Below are 14,269 nucleotides of genomic sequence, written 5' to 3'. Positions count from 1 at the left end.
TTATCTCCCCTTCTATTCTGAATGATATAACCTTGCTGAATAAAGTATTCTTGGGTGGAGGTTTTCCTCTTTTAGAACTTTGAATATATTATGCCATTTTCTTCTGGCCTGTAGAGTTTCTGCTAAAAAGTGAACTGTTACCTTTATGGGGTTTCCCTTGTTGGTAACTTTGCTTTTATGTCACTGGTTTTAAGATTCTCTCTTTGTCTTTTACCTTTGATATTTTTATTATGATGTGTCTTGGGGTATGGACCTCCTGGGGTTTATCTTGTTTGTGACTCTCTCTGTTTCTTGGATCTGGACATCTGTTTCCTTCCTTGGTTAGGGAAGTTTTCAGCTACTACTTCTTCAAATAACTTTCCTGGTCCTTTCTCTCTGTTCTTCTGGGACTCCTCTAATGTGAATATTTGGGTGTTTGATATTGTCCCAGAGCTCCTGTAACCTATCTTCATTTATTTTTATTTTTTCTTTATTCTTTTTTCATTCAGCTAGAGTGCTTTTCATTACTCTGTCTTCCAGATAGTCGATCTGTTCTTTTGCATTCTCTGATCTGCTGTTGATTCCCTCTAGTGTATTTTTCATTTTATTCATTGTATTCTTTATCTCTGATGGTTCTGTTTTATATATTCTGTCTCTTTATAGAGGTTCTCACTGAGTTCTTCCACTCTACTCTCAAATCTGGTGAGCATCTCTGTAGTAATTAATTTGAACTCCTTATCTCATACATTGCTTAATTCTATTTCATTTAATTCTTTTTCTGAAGAGTTGCCATGGTCTTTTGCTTCAAGAATATTTCTCTATCTCCCCATTTTGTTTGACTTACTGTGCTTGATCCTATGAATTAGTAGAAAGGGCTACCTCTCTGAGTTTTAAAGGATTGGCCTGGGTTATAGAAGGTCTTCTGGGTAGACTGCATGTGCCTGGTGGTTTGGCTGCTAGGCTTGAGACCTTGTATGCGTGATCCAGGAGTGTCTGGTGTCGTAGCTCTCAGGGTCTGTTTTGAGGGTGGACACAGTCAAAAGGGTCCAAGGGGAGGAGTTTCTGAGTGGATACCAAGGGGGTCCACACTAGAGAGGAGACAGCCATCCCAGGCACAACCTTCAGGAAAGTCCCTCTTCCACAGCTACTGGCTCTGTGCCAACCTGAGGTACAGCTGGGATCCAGATACACTCTCCAGGAGTGGGCAGTGACTGGTTCTGCACCCAAGGTGCAGCCCCAGGCCCAGGTGTGCTCCCCTAGGAAAGTTCTGCCCCTGAGGCTATTGGCTCAGTCTGCAGGGCAGAAGTGGCTTAGGCACACAGGTACTACTGACTCCAGGGAAGCCTCACCTCTGCAGCTACTGCTTCAGTGCAGCGTTGGGTAGGGTGTACTCTCCAGGGGTCCATGGCAATTGTGCCCTCAGGGCAGCTGTGCCCAAACGTGTTCTCTGGCTGATACATCTGAGTGTAGATAGGGCCAGGAAACTGCCTAGCCAAATATGAAATTGGTGTGTTGGCCCCAGCCCTGCTCTCCATGTCACTATCAATGTGGGGAAGGAGTATAAACAGTGGTGCTCACCAGACCTCTGATTCAAAGCGTTCCAGCCATTCTCCTGCCAAATGGTGGGCACCTTAGTTCTGTAAGCCGGGTTTTCCACTTACAGTCTAGATGCACTTTAAAGTGTGGCTTCTTTTTTCTATGCCTCATGGTAGAGAATCTGCTTCAGGTCTCTCAATGATATCCCTCTCCTTTGCAGCTCATTAAAATGGGGGTGATGCTCCTTCCATTACGTGTCTGAATCTCTCTTGCTGTTTTTTTTTTTAATGTGATCTTTCCATCCCTCACTGTACAGAAGGTGCTCACTCAGGCCTCAGTTCTTCCTAAATGAATTGCTCTATGTGTAGGTGTAGATTCAGTGGGAAGGTGGAAGACTGGGGGTTCAGGCTCTCTCTATGCTGCTGTCTTCCCAGAAGTCTGAAGAAAATTTTCAGAAGGAAATATCAAAAGGGAAATCATCCCTTGCAGATATTCACATGTATTATAAACCTGTAATAAGTAAAACAGAATGGTATTACAATGGGAATAAACAAAAATTGAATGTAACACAATAAAAAAAGAATAAAAGCAGGAATTTCATACATGGAAATGTGTATAAAGTCAAGATCCAATAGCAGATTATTTGATAAATCAATTTAGCATAATTTACTGTCCATTAAAATTGGGTGAGGTTCAATCTTTATCTCTCATCTTTTGCAAAAATAAATTCCAGATGTAATAAATACTGTTTTCATTAAGGAAAATATGTGACTAGTATTAAAAGAGAAAGAATGTTGCATCCAACACAAAATACATAAAAGTAAAATGTATAAAGAAGAATAATACATTTTATTACACCTGACATAAAAACATATGACAGAGGCCATCATAGAATAGTTGAAAAGACAAATGAAAGGTAGATGGGGCTAACATATTTGAACATACATGACAGAGAGGAAGTAGTACCCAATTATAGATACAACATTTCTAATAGACATGAAAAATATAGTACAAAATGAACAAGTGAGCAAGTCAAACAGCAAGAATTAGGTAACAGTGATTATAATATAATAATAAGATATCATTTTTCATTCTTTTATTGGCAAAGATAAAGTTTTTTATCAAATATTGGTAAGGGTGTATAAAAAGAGAAACTCATACTGTGGCTGGGTATTAACTAGCTCAGCGATTTTGAAGGGCATATCTTTTATAATTTAAGTTGTGCATTTCCTAAGAGCCAGCAATTTTATTTCCTCTAATATATCCTAAGAAACACAATACATATCCATGCCATGCACACAGATTGTTCATTTTGTGGTTTTTATAGGGAAAAATAGAAAACAAATTATATCTGATAATCATGGAATATCAAGTAAATTGGAATAGCTATAGTATTTAAAGTAATAAGAATATAATAACAATTTTTAGTGCTTGCTATGGATGAAACCCCATCTTAAGTTTAAAGTAAAGTTATGTACATCTTTTAACATCCCTGTAAGGTTGAGATTATGTCCATTTCATAGGTATGGAAACTGAGGTAAAGAAATGTTAAGCAACTCAATAAAAATCATAGATAATCATAGGAGCTGAGATTTTTACTGGAGACAGTCCAGTTCCTAGAGAGTTTGTTAATCCTAACAAATTCGTAAATCATAACAAAAATATAGAACGTTATCCTCTCACAGAGCTGGAGTCTAGAAGCCTCAAATCAAGATGTCAGCAGGGCTATGTTTCCTCTGAAATTTCTAGGGAATTCTTCCAGGCTTCATAGTTTCTGGTGGTTGCTAGAAATCCTTAGCATTCTTGGTTTGTAGCTGTATCATTCCATGTTCTGCCAGTCTTTGCAGGGCTGACTTCCTTGTGTGTGTGTCTTCTGTGTCCAAATATTCCTCTTGTAGATACGTCAGTCATTGGATTTCTGGTCCATCTTAGTCATTTAAAATTGTTTACACATATGCAAAGACCATTTTTCTAAATAAGTACATATTCATAGATGCAAGTTAACAAGAATTTTGGGGGACACTATTCAGTTCTGTACATGATGCAATAAGGTTCTCCTAAGACATATTGTACAGAAAAACAGTGACAGCAGATGTATGTGTACAGTGTGATGCTATTGATATTAGTATCCTCCTCCTTAAGATTCTCCCTCAAAATAATCCTATGTATCTATGAACCTACTAGTATAAATGCACAGAAAAAATTACTTAAAATAAGCCAATAACTTAACTGGAGAGGAATGAATGTTAGGATTCATTCAGATTAAAAATATTTTACCATTATAGATTAAAACATATTTGAGATATGTTTACAGACCAAAAATATATTTTAGAACAAATTATAAAGAATATCACAATAAATTCTCAAAGTTACTTTAAATCAAGGACAATCAAATCTCTAGGGAATTTAGTTCTGACGTATAGCAACTGACATATGATAGGAGGTCAATACATATTTCTTAATAATTTAATTAGTTTATAGGTTGTAAGAGAATAGAAGAAAAAAATGCCATAGGTATAAAATAGCTTATTTTAAAATTCCATTTTTATTTTGATGATTTTAGTGAATTCTCAGCTTCTTGAGGCACAGAAGTGAGATATAAGTTTTAAATGAAAAGAATGCCAAAGACATAATTTCAAATAAATATACATATGTTGATTGTTAAAATGTCATCATAAAAGTGATTTTAATGAATTTTTCATTAACATGCACATATCACAAATTGATGGATTTTCCTCAAGATTTTAAGGAAAGAAGAATGTTTGAAAAATCAATTTGAGAAAACTCTTAGAATGTATAAAATGAGAATATTTGATAATTTCACGGCCATTTTGGTATATTTTCTGTGTTGCTCTTCTACTTCATAAGTATTTTTTAAAATTATGGAATATCCTATCACACTTCTGTATCCTGTATTTTTTACATAGCAACATATTTAAGCTTTAAAATTATACAAAATCAATAAATGAAGAGCTGCACAGTAATTATATGCACAAAATATAATTCATTTGTACTCTTTTGTTATCTATTTGGTTTTATTACTATTTTTTACTCTTCCAAAACATTTATTTCATCTAAATCTTTTAATGCAATTAGTATAACATTTCTCACAAATTCATTCCCAAAGATTTCTTCCTTTCTTGTACTTTTAAAGGCTATGCTTTTTGAAACTTTAAAAGTTTCATCTATGTTGATCAAATTATCCCTTATCCCATATCACTAAAAATTATTCAAGTAAATTATTTATGAGAAGGAAAAAAACAGACTTTAAAGGATATGCTTACCTGAGACCTGAAGTGAAAGAAATCAGGGATTTTTTAGTTGAGGACCTGAATGTAAAAGATACTTGTTTGCTGCTGTTTTGTTCCTTCAGTTTTTGCTTTGCTCTTATACTCTACAGATGAGTGAAATCATTTGATACTTGTCTTTCTCTGCCTGGCTTATTTCACTGAGCATAATACCCTCTAGCTCCATCCATGTTGTTGCAAATGATAAGATTTGTTTTCTTCTTATGGCTGAATAACATTTCACTGTGTAAATGTACCACATCTTTATCCATTCATCTACTGATGGACACCTAGGTTGTTTTCATTTCTTGACTATTGTAAATGGTGCTGTGATAAACATAGGGAGGCATATGTCTTTTTCAAACTATTGTGGGGACTTGATAATAGGGGGAGTCTAGTAACCATAATGTTGTTCATGTAATTGTACATTAATGATAGCAAAAAAAAAATCCAATGGCAAAAAAATAAAAGATACTTGTTTATAAAATTGTTAAATATTTTTGTAAAACCAAGGATACATTTTCTAAGAGAAACAATTCTTATGGGAGTATATTTGTAGACCTGCAGACAAATGCTAAATTCTGTCTTTGATTTTATCTTATGTCACATAACAATTTTCTTACATTATGTAATGGAAAAGCTGGAAAGTCTAAAATCTATAGACCTTGACCTTTCATATGACAAATTTACTTTCATTTTCACCTTTGTACTACCATACAGGAATCATTACCTTTTGAAATATTGTGTCTTTGAAATATACCTTGTCAATATGTATATGAAAAGTTAGCCATCGTGTGCATGTGTGTGTGTGTGTGTGTGTGTGTGTTTCCTATCAGCATTTTGTCATTTCAAGATTAAATGCGATTTTATTTGTTTACTTAAATAGTAACTACACAATTATAACCCTTGAATAATAATTTATGATTGAGGATTTACAAACAACTATAGCCATTACCTTTACAACTTGCTTGGAGAACTTAACTGGGAAGCTCTAAGCATTTCTGATTTATCGATAGGGAAATTGAAATAGGCAGGTAAGATTATGTATTTGTAATAGATATTGACTGATCTGGGAATGAAGCCAGACCCTTGAGTGTTGTTCATTCTCTAGTCCTATATCTTGGTTATAGAATCTAATGATTCATTATTTTAATTGAGTTACAATAACAGCAAATTATCAGACACCTGACATTCAATCAAACAGAACCACACACACCTATAGTTTTATAATCAATGAGGCTAACATTGGCATCTTTAACATACTTTAAACTGAGAGCTTTCTGAATCTAAACTAAATCTATTGAACTAAATCACTAAATCATAGCATTACCACTATGTATGTTTTATTTCATTATAATGATTGGAAAATTGTTAGCCTTACAATACCTTATATAAAGACTCTCAGTCAAACAGACTTTTATATTGAATAGAATGCTATGATCCATAAACACCAAAAATCCATGTTGAATAAGAGTTAGTTGGCAGTACTAGCATTTTATTCAACATGCAACTAATTAATTGTGACATAGTATAAGAACCAGGTCATGGAAGGCTCTTAGATGGGGTGATCAGAAAATGCCCAACCCAGGGCTATTAATGAAGCTATGTGCATGGAACAAATATTGGGCTGTGGCCCGAAGATAAGTAACTCTTGTGTCTGAAAGGCAGATAGGTGACTTGTAGTATGGAGTAAAACAAAACTAATTGAAAATACTGATTGTAATTAACTTCTGGAGGAACAGAAAACCTAGAGGTAAGTATTAAAAACAGGGGAACTAGGTAAAATGTTCCAGATTTTATATAGTCAATTACACACATAGCAGCAACATATTTGGACCACTTATCAACAAAGATTAGTTTCTCTCTGATGTTTTCTGCATGTCCTGTGATGACTGACAAGCATTTACAGGTGTATTCTATGAGTCAGTTGTCAAGATACTGGATTAATGAGAGAGAGGCTATTACTATATTAGTTGCTTCTAGAACAAATAATATTATATAGAAAAATTAAGTTATATATCAATGTTCTTCAAGAAACAGAACCAGTAGTATGAAACCAGTAGAAAAAGACCAATATGTATATAAAGAAATTTATTTCAAGCATTTGGCTTCTATTAATGTGGAGGCTGGAAAGTCTAAAATCTGTAAGGCTGTTTGACAGGCTGGAATCTTGGGGAGGAACTGATGCTACATGTAGTCTTGAGACAGAATTTCTTTTTTTTCTCAGGGAAATTTCAGTTTTGTTTTTATGGTCATGGATCAGCTTTCATGATTGGATCAGGCCCAACCAGATTATTGAAGATAATCTACTTTATTTAAAGTTAACCGATTGTAGATCCTATCACACAATGCCTTCACAGAAATACCTAGCTAAGTGTTTAATTGAATAGTTGGGTGCTATAGTCCAGTCAAGTTGACACTTAAAGTTAACCATCACAATTTCCTATAAATGTTCTCTGAATATTTATTAAGAGTATGTTTATTGAAGTGGGGAAGGGATTGAGGAGCATATCCTTTTGTAGGGAATACACATGTAACGGCAGAGCCCTGAATGGGATTTAATGGAGGGGTTTTAATCCAATGACTCACAGATATTCTAGTAATCTCTGAGTAGTATCTGGAGACCATAAGACATTGATCTAATAAGATTTCTCAATGGCATTCTGATGCATAAATTATTTAATATAACTAAAATCCCTATCTTCTAAAGTAGTTTGTTTCTGTGCACATATTTCTTCAGAAATTTTTGTATGTATTTGTTGTTTATATGTCCATTGGACTGACTCTCATCTATTTAGAGAAAACCCATGGGAAATTGTTAAGTGGAGAAAATGTGCTCCCTGTCTGCCTGCATTTGTCCTACTCCTTTGGGAACTCATATACTCAGGTTTCTAGTGATTTGTTTCTCAAGACTTTCAGGTCAGGTTCCTTATATGTAAAGTCTGATATAGAGATTCTTACACATTTTACTGTGGGACTTCTCTCAGGAGAGAGTGAGGGAAGCAGGATATGTTAGGGGAAAAAGAATTTGGTCTTGGTGGTGACTAGTCTGAATGCACAGTTAAGTTTTGGAAGAAATGCACCACAGATTGAGTCTAGCTAGAGGCAGGTGGAGCAGTCAATTGAGACTCTGTTCAAGTTGTACTCCAGGAGTGTGGGGTGGCCTCCCGGTCAAACTGGTTCTCTTTGGCTGAACAAAATTCTACAAACAGGGGAGAAGGCAGGTGTAAGTTGTTACCAGCCAACACTGACAACAGCTAGGGATTAGGTATTCTTCATCATGAGGTGTATTTTGGTAACATACCAGTAGCTACACTGTCATTCATTACAGTCTTCTCCTGCACTAGGTCATACCTACTTGCTAATCACATTAAGTTCTTTCTATCCAGAACCAGATGGCTTCACTGTTGAAGCCTACCAAACATTTAAAGACGAATTAACACTTATCTATCTCAAACTCTTCCAAAAAAAACTGAGAGAGACCATTCCAAATTTATATTATGAGTCCTGCTACCCTAATATCAAAGCCAAGGAAGGATCCTACCAGAAAAGAAAACTACAAGCCAATTTCCCTGACAAACATAGATTAAACACTCCTCAATGAAATATTAGCAAAGTGAAATCAGCAATACATTCAAAGGATCATATACCATGATCAAGTGGGATTCATCCCTAGAATGCAAAGATGGTTCATTATCTAATATATTAATCATAGGAAAGATAAAAACTATATGATCATCTCAATAGGTACAGAAAAAGCATTTGACAAAATTCAACATATTTTCATGATAAAAATGCTTAACAAATTGGGTATAGAAAGAACATGCCTTTATATTCTTTATATTAAAGGCCCTATTTGGCAAATGTCCTCCTAACATCATATTCAATCGTGTAAGGTTGAAAGCTTTTCCACAAAACTCAAGAACAAGACAAGGGTGCCCACTTTCACTCCTACTCAACATGGTACTAGAAGTCCTAGCCACAGCAATTAAAAGAAATAAAAGTTACTCAAATTGGAAAAGAAGAAAATTTTCTCTGCGTGCGGGTGACATGATCTTATCTATAGAAAACCCTAAAGACTCTATCAAAAAACTATTTAAACTAAAAAATGAATTCAGTAAAGTTGCAGAATACAAAATCAACATATACAAATAACTTGTGTTTTCATACACTAACAATGAACTATTTGGAAAAAAAAAAGAAAGAAAATAGGCAAATTTACAATAGCATCAAAAACAGTAAAATACTTTGGAATGAATTTAACCAAGCAGGTGAAGGACCTAGACAATGAGAAGTGTAAGACACTGATGAAAAAAAATGGAATAAGACACAAAGAAATGGAAATATATCCCATGTTTATGGATCAGAAGAATTAATATTATTAAAGTGTCCATTATACCCAATTCAATATTACCCAGGGCATGGTTTCTTGACCATTTTGTCATTATAACTCTTCTTGAAGTCTCTTTTAGACAATTTTATCATAATTATGTCCGGTGAAATTTTTATGCCATAGGTATACTGTATATATGTTCATTAACTCATGTATATCTGTGCTTTATACATAAAAATTAAAAAATTTTTTGACCCCAAGAACTAATTTTGCCATTCCCCTTTGAGAACACATGACTTCAGGCATCTCTCAGGAGAGAATGAGTTTCAGGCATTTTTGTGAATTCTTTCCTTTCCAATCCATCCTCTGACTCGAAGCAGTTTCTCCTTGTTTCATATTTCTCAGGAAACCTTTAAAAATTTCTTTAAAAATTTATACAGTTTTTAACACAGATATATGTCAATAACTATCCCAATGACTACCAGCATTTTAATCAAGTGAGGGGTTGGAATTTCCACTACAAAATGTGTTAATTATGATCATATTCCCTTTTGATACTCTCTTACTAGTTTTCTATCCTCAAAAGTGATTTGAACCTCTTTATTTATATATATTGATAAAGGTGTGTCATTTCTCTAAATGCACATTCATTTCCTTTCCAGAAAGTCAGTTGCATACATATTCTATCTATTGGAGGCTTCAAATCAATCTTTCAGGCTATTTTCTATTCTGAGGATTGCCATCTATATAAGTCTGATTTTTATTTAATTCTACTAATAAAATAAAAAAAAACATGGCTGTGGCATGGGAATTAAAATAATGTCTGATTTACTGTGCAAGTATTTTGAAAAAGACTTTCATATTCTTTAGGAATAGCACAGCACTCTTCATTTGTTTGAGTGATGCCAGTGACTCATTCATGATCAACAGAATGTGGTAAACATAACACTGAATTCTGAAGCTAGTTCATAAGAAGCCTTGCAGCTTCTACCTAAAATGCTCACTCTGATGAAAGTCAGTGTCATGTATCAAGTTCTGTTTAACTTAATATCATGCTGTGAGAAAGCCCAAGTTAGTTATGGACAGATATCCTGTGGAGAGACTTACATGCTGTGGAGATAGGTAGCTCCTATCTGTTTTATCCAACCCAGCTGAGGTGCCAGCTTTGGGAGTGAAAAGCTATGTAACATCTAGCCCAGTAGAGGCTTCAAAAGACACCATCTTCAGCTACCAAAAGATTTGCAACCACCTATAGGTCTTCGAATTAGTACTTTCCAGATGAGCTCTGTCAGCCTATAGGATAAGTAGAGATAATAATAAATTGTTTAAGTTACTGTGTTTTAGGGTGGTTTGTTGTGCAGTAACAGATAACTGAAACACCTGGATAGAATGTGTCCTTGATTGATGATAGTATGGTGTTCCATTAACTTGGCAACATTTCTAGGCCATTCATGAATCACTTCATTTTCCTTCCAAATTTACTTTCAGCTTCCTGATTTACAGTGCTTCCTAATATATCTATTTGAGTTAGCAACTCTTTTTCATTACAATAATGAGCCTCCAGAAGGATATTTTTTCTGGACCCAATATTTGATGACCTCTTTCCAATGTTGTCATGTCCTGTCTGGCTAGGTGGGGTGAGTGCTGATTGGGTCACTTGGGTCACTATATATATATAGTGCTATTGGGCATTTGTGGCATGGGTACAATCTGGGCATGTAATAAGTACCCAACTATCAGGTGCTTCACAAAATGTCCCCTGGGCATGATCTATGATATATGATTCTGTCATCTCTATTTCCCACTCCTCTCAAGGATATCCTGGCCCCATTTATATTTTCCTTAAAAATAACTCAATCTACATTCACTTTTAATATAGCTGAAAGAACAAAGCAAGTTCTGGCATACTAGTCAGGCAACAGCAATCTGTGTCTTATACGAATTCCCAGGAAACTCTTTTAGCAGTGTGTTGACATCTTGCTTAACTGACACCCAGTGTGCAAATGCTTAACTGTTCATCTACCCATGCTTCATACAGTTCAAAGGTAATTTTTCTCTTTCTGGTTACTGAAAAGAACCAAATAATAAAGATAGACCTAACTAGTGAGCCAAATGCTAATAGCTGGCAGTTCTAATTGGCTATTGGTCAGTTTAATCACTAAAGGTACCAGATTATCCATGTGGAGTATTTAGGCAAAACCTGTGAAATAAGCATGAGTAATTTTTCTTCTCTGGAGAATACATGTTAGGTGATTTCTCCCAGCATTTTGGACATTTATCAGGATCAATCTGACAGATAACTGAGAGTATTATTCTCATTCTCTGGGATTTCCTGCTGAAATCACTTGCTCTTATAGAAATAATGTATCACATCCTTTCCTGGAGCTGTAATCCATTGTAGACCCCTTCCTGTTTGCCATAATCTCTATAGCTTGCATTTGTTACCCATTTTAACCTCTACTCTTCTTCACTGGTGGAATAATTTGATTCAGCATTTCTGCTTATAGAGCAGGTTGTAGCGTCATCCATGCCAAGGCCCTCTTAGTGGCACAGCAGAACACAAGGAGTTTTTTTCAAAACATACATAATCCTCCCCTGCGGATGGCATATCCTCCCTGAAAGCCCTAGTGTTTGAACTGTGATTTTCCCACTGAGGTTTAATATAAATTTCCTATGGTATATCTTTTCCCATCACATATCCTAATGCCTTAGGGTCTTCTAAGTATATTGTCTAAAGGTAGGGCTGCTTGTACCACAGCCTGGACTTGCTGCAGAAACCTCTTCTATTCCAGGCTCCATTGAAAGCAGACATCCTGTCATATTACCTGCATATGGATGAAACAGTGTTTTCAGGTATAGAATATGTTACCCATAGAACCCAAAGAGGACTATCAGGTATGGCTATACTTTCTTCACTGTGGGACAGACAAAATTAAATAATTTGATCTGTAACTTGGATGAGATATCCTTAATTGTCTCTAACTATTGGTTTGCTAGAAGTTTTACTTATGTGATGTGCTCCTGAATCTTCATAGGGTCTTTTTCTCACCTTTTCTGGAGCAGTTTTCTTACCAAGGCCTCTAATATGCTCTTATAGCCTGATTAATATGATGTAACACATATAGTGGATTAATGTAATGGTTTCAGTAATGTTCAGATGATCCAGATGTCTTCAGACTATGTTTCAACAGAAAGTGGGCCAGTTAATATAACTCTGGGGCAAAACTGGAAATACATACTTTTGTCCACTCAATGTGAATGTGAGTTATTTTCAATCCTCTTTTATGGTAAGGGCAGGAAAGAATGCATTTGCCATTGATTTGACATACCTGGAGTCATGTTAATCTACTCTAGCAAGAAGACTACATCTTTCATGGTGACTGAAATTGGTACTATCACATCTTTGAGTTTGACGTCATCTTACTACTACTCTTCCACATCTTTCTGATTTCTACAGGAGCCAGGCTGGTGAATTAAATTGAGATTTGATGGATATTACTACTCTTACACTCTTAAGATCAGGGATTGGTGAACTTCTCTGCAAAGGTACACATAGCAAATATTTTAGACTTTGTGGGTTACACGATTTCTTGCAACAACTCAACTCTGTTGTCGTCATGTGAAAACAATCATAAATATTACATACATGGATAGATGATAAGAAAAATTTACTCACAAAACAGATGGTAGGATGGATTTAACCTGTGAGTCATCGACTGCCAATGCCTGCTTTAGATCCTTAATGGTGGTATTAATTTCCACCATCGCATCGGGATGCAATGTGTTTTTTGAATCAGTCCATTGGCTTATGAGTATGTGGGTATTTCAGGGTCACCTGCTGCCCTACTGTGACAACCCACACTCCTTAGGCTGAGCACTCTTTGTGAAGGATGAGCTCCTTACCTAATATCCTTTTCTAACTCAGAGACTTAGAAAATGACTACTAAGTGGGTCTGTGGGTCCAATGGACCTATTTGGTACCTGGACTCTCCTTCAATCAGTGACTTCCAGATCTGAAAACTCACTCAAGTCAAGGGATCATGACATTTTCTTGGGTTCCCTCAGCCTTTTGATAATTTATTCCTGTTTTATGCTGATGGTACAAATTGAGTAGTTTTGGTTGCCTATCTAGCTTGCTCTGGTCACACTGTGTTTCATTAATTATCTCCATAACTCTCAGTAGGTCAGATATCCCTGTGTGCTATTCCAACCTTGTCGTTCATTGTGTAAACCCTTATGGAACCCCTTGACCTCTACTTTTTTAGTGAGCTACCACTGCCTTTGTTATTAGAGAGCCTAGTCCAATGATAGCTTTTCCAATTATCAGCCCTGATCTAGAAAGGAGAGCCCTCCCTGAATTTGTTGATGCTGGTACTCCTTTCATCAGCACAACATGAAAGTTTTAGTAAGTGGTATATTCTCTGGGATTTCCACTGGAATGTAATTATTCAGTAATTTCTCTAGCTTAACACAGTGCGAGACTTCTCTAGTAGGCCTACATCCTAGTGCTGTTTCATCTTTTCCTGCACTATCACCTCTATAATTCTGATACTTCAACATTGCTTAGAAAAGGCTCTACCTTTTTCCATGCTTGGAAGAATCATCCTAGTAAGGAGTTTTCCCCATATCTTTGGAGTCCTTGATGGAGTGTTGAATGCTGTGTTTCAGGAGGGTGCACCCAAATTGATAAACTCTCCTTATTAAATCTTGTTTTCCAGCTCTCTTAAGCACCCTTAGATTCTACTCCCATGTGTGTTCCCCTGGCTCCTACTGGTGCCTGTTGGAGTGTAGATAGACCCTTTCCTACATCTTCCACCCTCCCATCCTCACTTAATCTATTGCTTAATTTTTTATGTTGTGACTTAATCTTTTGTTATCAGCCTAGTTCTCAGGAAGGGAGATAAGAGCAGATACTAAGGAGAGAAGGGTGGGCTAGAAGGAAGTATTAGCTCTGAATAGGGAGGAATTGGCCACTTCCGCAGGCTAAGGGAATCTGGGGATCTGTGAGCCTGGTTGCTGGACTTTCCTTTCCTCCTTTGCAGGAGATGACAGCATTTTTGTGTGCTACCAGCAAGGCCTTTTGGCTTTAACGCTTGTTTTTCTTTAATTGCATGTTAATCACTCTAAGTTTCCC

General features: G+C 35.9%; 1 pseudogene; it reads right to left on the bottom strand.

The window, feature by feature from the left end:
* Window positions 1-12,900, bottom strand: part of LOC108392057 (negative elongation factor B-like) — a 40,437-nt pseudogene extending 27,537 nt beyond the window's left edge.
* Between the last annotated feature and the right edge of the window lie 1,369 nt (window positions 12,901-14,269).

The sequence above is a fragment of the Manis javanica genome, chromosome 13 (assembly GCF_040802235.1).
Source record: "Manis javanica isolate MJ-LG chromosome 13, MJ_LKY, whole genome shotgun sequence".
NCBI lineage: Eukaryota > Metazoa > Chordata > Mammalia > Pholidota > Manidae > Manis > Manis javanica.
The sequence above is the reverse complement of the archived record's forward strand: the minus strand, read 5'-3'. Positions and strand labels throughout refer to the sequence as shown.